The following is a 6,000-nucleotide window of genomic DNA, read 5'->3' on the forward strand; positions in this document are numbered from 1 at the left end:
GAAATACCACAAGGTTATATATGACTAGCTGGATGGTCAATAAAGTAGAATCAAAATCATGAGAAATCATGTTCGTATTCCGGCCCTTACACATAATCCAAATGCAGTGGCAAAGTCATTGCATAAGTTTGTGAACTATGGGAAGAGAAAGAAAGAGTCGATGGCTGAGTTGCTAGTGATATTGTTAGTCAAGGTACTGTGAATCCAGTAAATCTGGCCTCATATTAAAGAGATTCCCATTCCCTGGCAAACATCTAGTTTTCTTGCTCATTATGGTCTCATTTCATTGCATTTATTGTCGGTTGAGAAGCTATGAGCCAAAGGACTATGTGCAAGTACCTATGAAACATCTTGGCTATCTAAAACATGGGACTCCAAAGTTTGCTGCATCAGTGTAGTTATCTTTCCCTTATTGATGTCCGTTCTGCTAAGTAATCTTTGAAGTGTTGTATTAATGGATTGTCGTGATCTTTACGGGTTGAGGATTTCACTGATCTGTCTCAAAATGCAGCAAGGGTTGTTGGGAAAGCAGAAGTGAAACACATATTCAAGTGTATCAAGCGTTCTAGCGAGTACATTTATGCTTTTATGGATGGCCTTGTTGAAATACCCACATTAAAATTTTAGTAGTTTGGACGTGCTACCCCCTTTCAAGACGGTTCTGAGACAAGGAACATTATAGAAGATGGAGATACAACCACTCTTCCTTATAGAGATATCAAGAATCCAGACCAAAGTAAAAAAATCCAGAAAGGAATTCAGTCAACTATACCTTTTGAACATATCATAACAAAAAGAAAATGGTCAATCGAAGGTTGGGAAGTATTAACTTCAAAGAGTTGTGGACAGTCAAAAGAAAAATGGCCTACTGAAAGTTGGGAAGGAGTACGTTCAGCGAGTTGGGGAAAACCTAAGGAGGATGGTGGACCACCCGATTCTCCTTGCTCAAAAGGAAAATGGTCTACCAAAGGTTGGGGAAAAACATCTTTAGCGAATTGGGGACAGTCAAATGGGGACAAAGTGCCACCAGACTCTATTTCGACAAAAAGGAAAAGATCAAATGAAACCCGTGGAGGAACTTCTTCTTCTCAGTGATTGGGAAAATATGACACAAAAAGTTGGCCCAAAAGAAAGCACAACTATAAGCATGAACATGCTAAGTGGTCAAAAATGCAGACATGAGGTTTGGGAGGAAGCTAAATTAACCATTTTGTTCTGGATTAAGTAGGTTGTGCATATCTAGTCGAATCATCTTCAACAACTTTTACATTCAAGCTAGGACGTAGGGAGTATTTCTTATGAGCTAGGTAACGTACCTGTCGTCCATCTTATTTTAGTAATGGTTCGTTAGGACATTTTGGACAAATCGACCTAGCAATGACCTTAGCAATGTAACACCCCGTATTCAAAATAGACCAAAAATGCAGATTTTGAGAAATTGCAGGTGCAACTTACGGTCACCATCCACGGACCGTAGGTCAGACCATGGCCCGTGCTGGTGGACCGTGGTCCACCACTGCAACCCCTCCCCAGCCAGCTCAGAAAAATTGGCTAAGTCTCGACCCACGGACAGACCCACGGTCCGTAGATCAGACCACGGTCCGTGGTCTGTGTCCGTGGATCAAGACCTCCTTACCCAGCCTCTGACACGAACTATGGTTGACCAGCACGGACCGTCGTTCGATCCATGGTCTGTAGGTCTGACCGTAGATCGAAGGTTAGCAGCCAGTTAACTGAAATTTCTGATGGGTCAACTTCAGATAGTCATAACTTTTAGCAAAAAAAGAATTAGGTGTCCCATAACCTATGGTTAGATAGATAATTGAATTATCTTTCCAATTCCACCGAGTTTGCTAAATTCCGACCTCCGAGTAAAACGTTATGCCCATTTTAGTGAAGTAACACCCTGTATTCAAAATAGACCAAAAATGCAGATTTGGAGAAATTGCAGGTGCAACTTACGGTCACCATCCACGGACCGTAGGTCAGACCATGGCCCGTGCTGGTGGACCGTGGTCCACCACTGCAACCCCTCCCCAGCCAGCTCAGAAAAATTGGCTAAGTCTCGACCCACGGACAGACCCACGGTCCGTAGATCAGACCACGGTCCGTGGTCTGTGTCCGTGGATCAAGACCTCCTTACCCAGCCTCTGACACGAACTACTGTTGACCAGCACGGACCATCGTTCGATCCATGGTCCGTAGGTCTGACCGTAGATCGAAGGTTAGTAGCCAGTTAGCTGAAATTTCTGATGGGTCAACTTCAGATGGTCATAACTTTTAGCACAAAATGAATTAGGTGTCCCATAACCTATGGTTAGATAGATAATTGAATTATCTTTCCAATGCCACCAAGTTTGCTAAATTCGGACCTCCGAGTAAAACGTTATGGCCATTTTAGTGAAGCCCTGTCGGGCAGACTCGAACTACGGACCCAATCTACGGACCGTAGATTGACCTACGGCCCGTAGGTCCAAACCGTCGGTCACTCCGACAGCAGTTAATTCAGGGGTCTTTTGGTCTTTTCCTATTTCGTTTAACCCCTAAGATACGTCGTTTAGAACCTAAATCATGAGGTTTTAATTAGTTTAAGCCTAGAAACATAACTAGAACTTACCTTAGTCAAAATTCATTAATCAAAACTTAGAAAATTAGAAGCAAGAGAGGAGAAAAAGGTCAAGAACCCTAGTTCAAAAACGCAGCAAGGTTTCTTTAGTTCCAGCCTCGAAATCGAAAGATTTCTCCGTGGAATTCGTCACCAGGTATGTGGGATTTCACTAGTGGGTTCCTTTCGCCCATTAGGTCCCTAGAATTCAGTCAGATTCTTGATTCCATGATTATGAACAGACCTAGGGTTTCTAGAATTTGAATAGATCATCATGAATTAATTATTTAAATGTTCCAAATCAGATTAGCATGTTATTGCTCAGTTTATCGCGTGAATTTCAGAACCCTAGCTATGTATTTCTTTAGTTCTTGAATTACACATGCTAGGTTAGATATTTCAGTATTCAGTTTTACATGCCTCAGTTTATGAATGCATCATTATCAGATTAATTGTTGCATTCTCAGTTTGCATGTTCAGTTTCGAGCTATCCAGTATTTACAGAAATTCAGTCATAACCAGTTAACTACTTAATTCATTGGGAGTAGCATAATACCGAGTTGGACTAGGGTTTCAGCGTACCCATATAGTCCCAGAACTACGAGCCACGTAGGTGTAAGTCCCCTCTGTGGGCAACATCAGTTTAGTGATCACGCCAGCATGCCTCTATACCTCTGGCAGGGTATATTGGGTCCTCTCGATGGGGCGTATACATCGGACTCCACATTTAGCTCATGTGGTTTTATGTCGGTTATTAGTAGCTCCCACAGTTCAGTCAGACTCTATTGCATTGACCATATTTCAGTACAGTCAGTATTCAGTCTCAGCATGTTATAAATTTGGTCATTGCATCAGTTAGCTCAGTATTCAGTATTTTCAGTATCTATATCATGTTCAGATTATTTCATTGCTTTATTGCTTTGTTCAGTTATATGTTATTTCAGCTTTACTCTATCCTGCATGCTCAGTACCTTTCAAGTACTGACGCATACGTGCGCTACATCTTCTCGTGATGTAGGTTCAGGTTCTCAGCATCCAGATCACGCTTAGATCGGTTCCCGATCTTCAGTTCAGCAGCATCAGTGGTGAGTCCTCATTCTTCGAGGACTAGTGACATGTTTATCTTTATCGCTTTTAGTCTTTAGTTTCAGTTTTGCTAGATCTAGTTGGGGCATGTCCCAACATTTCTAGTCAGTTTAGAGGCTTATTTCAGACATAGTTAGATTCAGCTTAGTATTTTGAGTTTGATATTTCTTTTGTATTAAACTCTCAGATTTGATATATTCAGTTATAGTATATGGGTATTCCCCATCTTTTCAGATTTATTTATGAATTAGCTTCCGCATCAGTTTATTATCTTTAGTATGCTCATGATCATGCCAGGAGGGTTAGCTTGGGATCACTTGTGGTCCTAGGTCCCGTGTCCGCGTCTCGGGGGTAGCTCGGGGCGTGACAAACTTGGTATCAGAGCACTAGGTTTAAGAGTCCTAGGATGTATGAAAGCCGCACTAAGTAGAATATCACTTTCTTGATATTCTTATTGTGCGTAAGGTATGATCTAATTCTATTCTAACTCGACGCTCTACGTTTCAGCGATCATGCCTCCCCGTAGAGCTAACACTAGGAATGCGAATGCCAGGAATGCTAGCACAGTTCCTCTAGTCCCAGATCAGGGAGTTTCGAATGCAGAGTTTCAAAACACTATTCCACTTTTTGCTCAAAGTATGAATAATCAGAACAATCAGCAGGTTGAAGGAGATAAGCTTAGGGAAATTGCTAAGGTAACCAAGAAAGCTAGAACAGGGAACTATGAGTACTCTCAACAAAAATCGGGTGGTGGAAATCACTCACAGTTTCGACAAAATCAGAATAGTAGGGCACCAGGCTCTAAGTCTCAGGGAAGTGTTTCAGGAAATAGGACTTACCCAACTTGTCCAAAGTGTGGTAAGAACCATCTAGGCGAGTGTCTTGCAGGCAAGGAAGGATGTTTTGGGTGTGGCCAGTCTGGTCATAGGGTCAAGAATTGCCCTTTTGCCAGGAAGGGGCACGAAGGTAACAATACTAGGGCTCAGTCTACAGCTCCAACAGTACCGACAGGTTGCCCAACTCAGCAGGGTAACTCTTCTGGTACAGGTGGCGGACAACGCCCAAACAAACTCTATGCTTTCCAGGCTCACCAGGACCAGGAAGATTCTCCTGATGTAATCACTGGTACGTTACGAGTCTTTGATCTTGATGTTTATGCATTGTTAGATCCAGGGGCTACTTTGTCTTTTGTAACTCTTTACATAGCAGTCCAATTCAGTGTTAGTCTAGAAACTCTTTTAGAACCCTTCTCAGTCTCTACTCCAGTCGGTGACCCACTTATAGCAAGATGGGTATACAGAAATTGCCATGTCACAGTCTCTCAGAAAGTCACCTCAGCAGATCTTGTAGAGTTAGAAATGGTAGACTTCGATGTCATTCTAGGCATGGATTGGTTACATTCATGTTATGCCTCAGTTGATTGTAGAACTAGGATTGTTCGTTTTCAGTTTCCAAACGAGCCAGTCTTAGAATAGAAGGGTAATAGCTTAGTACCTATATGTTGATTATCTCTTACCTTAAGGCCAGAAAGAGGTGAATCTAGAGGGTGGTGTAGCACATATTGAGGAAAAAAAGGAAGGAAGTAGAAAAAGATGTTCATCGTCTTACTGTCTTAGGAGTTAGTCTTACTGACACATCAGATGGTGGTGTGATAGTCCAGAATAGATCAGAATCTTCTTTGGTAGTGAAAGTTAAGGAAAAGCAAGACAGCGAATCGATATTACTTGAACTCAAGGGTGCAGTCCATCAACAGAGAGTTGAGGTTTATCTCCCAAGGGGGAAATGGTGTGCTTCGCTACCAGGGTCGATTATGTATTCCTAATGTGGGTGAGTTGAGACAACATATTCTTGTAGAGGCCCATAACTCCAGATATTCTATCCATCCAGGCGCCACTAAGATGTACCGCGATCTGCGGGAAGTCTATTGGTGGAATAGTATGAAAAGAGATACAGTAGACTTTGTGGCTAAGTGCCCCAATTGCCAGCAAGTAAAGGTAGAACATCAGAAACCAGGAGGTATGACTCAAGAGATTGACATTCCTACTTGGAAGTGGGTAGTGATCAACATGGACTTCATCATAGGTTTACCTCGTACTCGCAGACAACATGACTCAATTTGGGTGATTGTTGATAGGGTTACTAAGTCTTCTCGCTTTTTGGCGGTCAAGACTACAGATTCAGCGGAGGATTACGCCAAGCTTTACATTAATGAGATTGTGAGGTTGCATGGGGTTCCTTTGTCTATCATCTTAGATAGAGGTCCTCAGTTTACCTCTCATTTCTGGAAGTCATTTCAGAAGGGTCTTGGT

This window comes from Solanum stenotomum, chromosome 9 (genome assembly GCF_019186545.1).
Source record: "Solanum stenotomum isolate F172 chromosome 9, ASM1918654v1, whole genome shotgun sequence".
NCBI classification, from domain to species: Eukaryota; Viridiplantae; Streptophyta; class Magnoliopsida; order Solanales; family Solanaceae; genus Solanum; species Solanum stenotomum.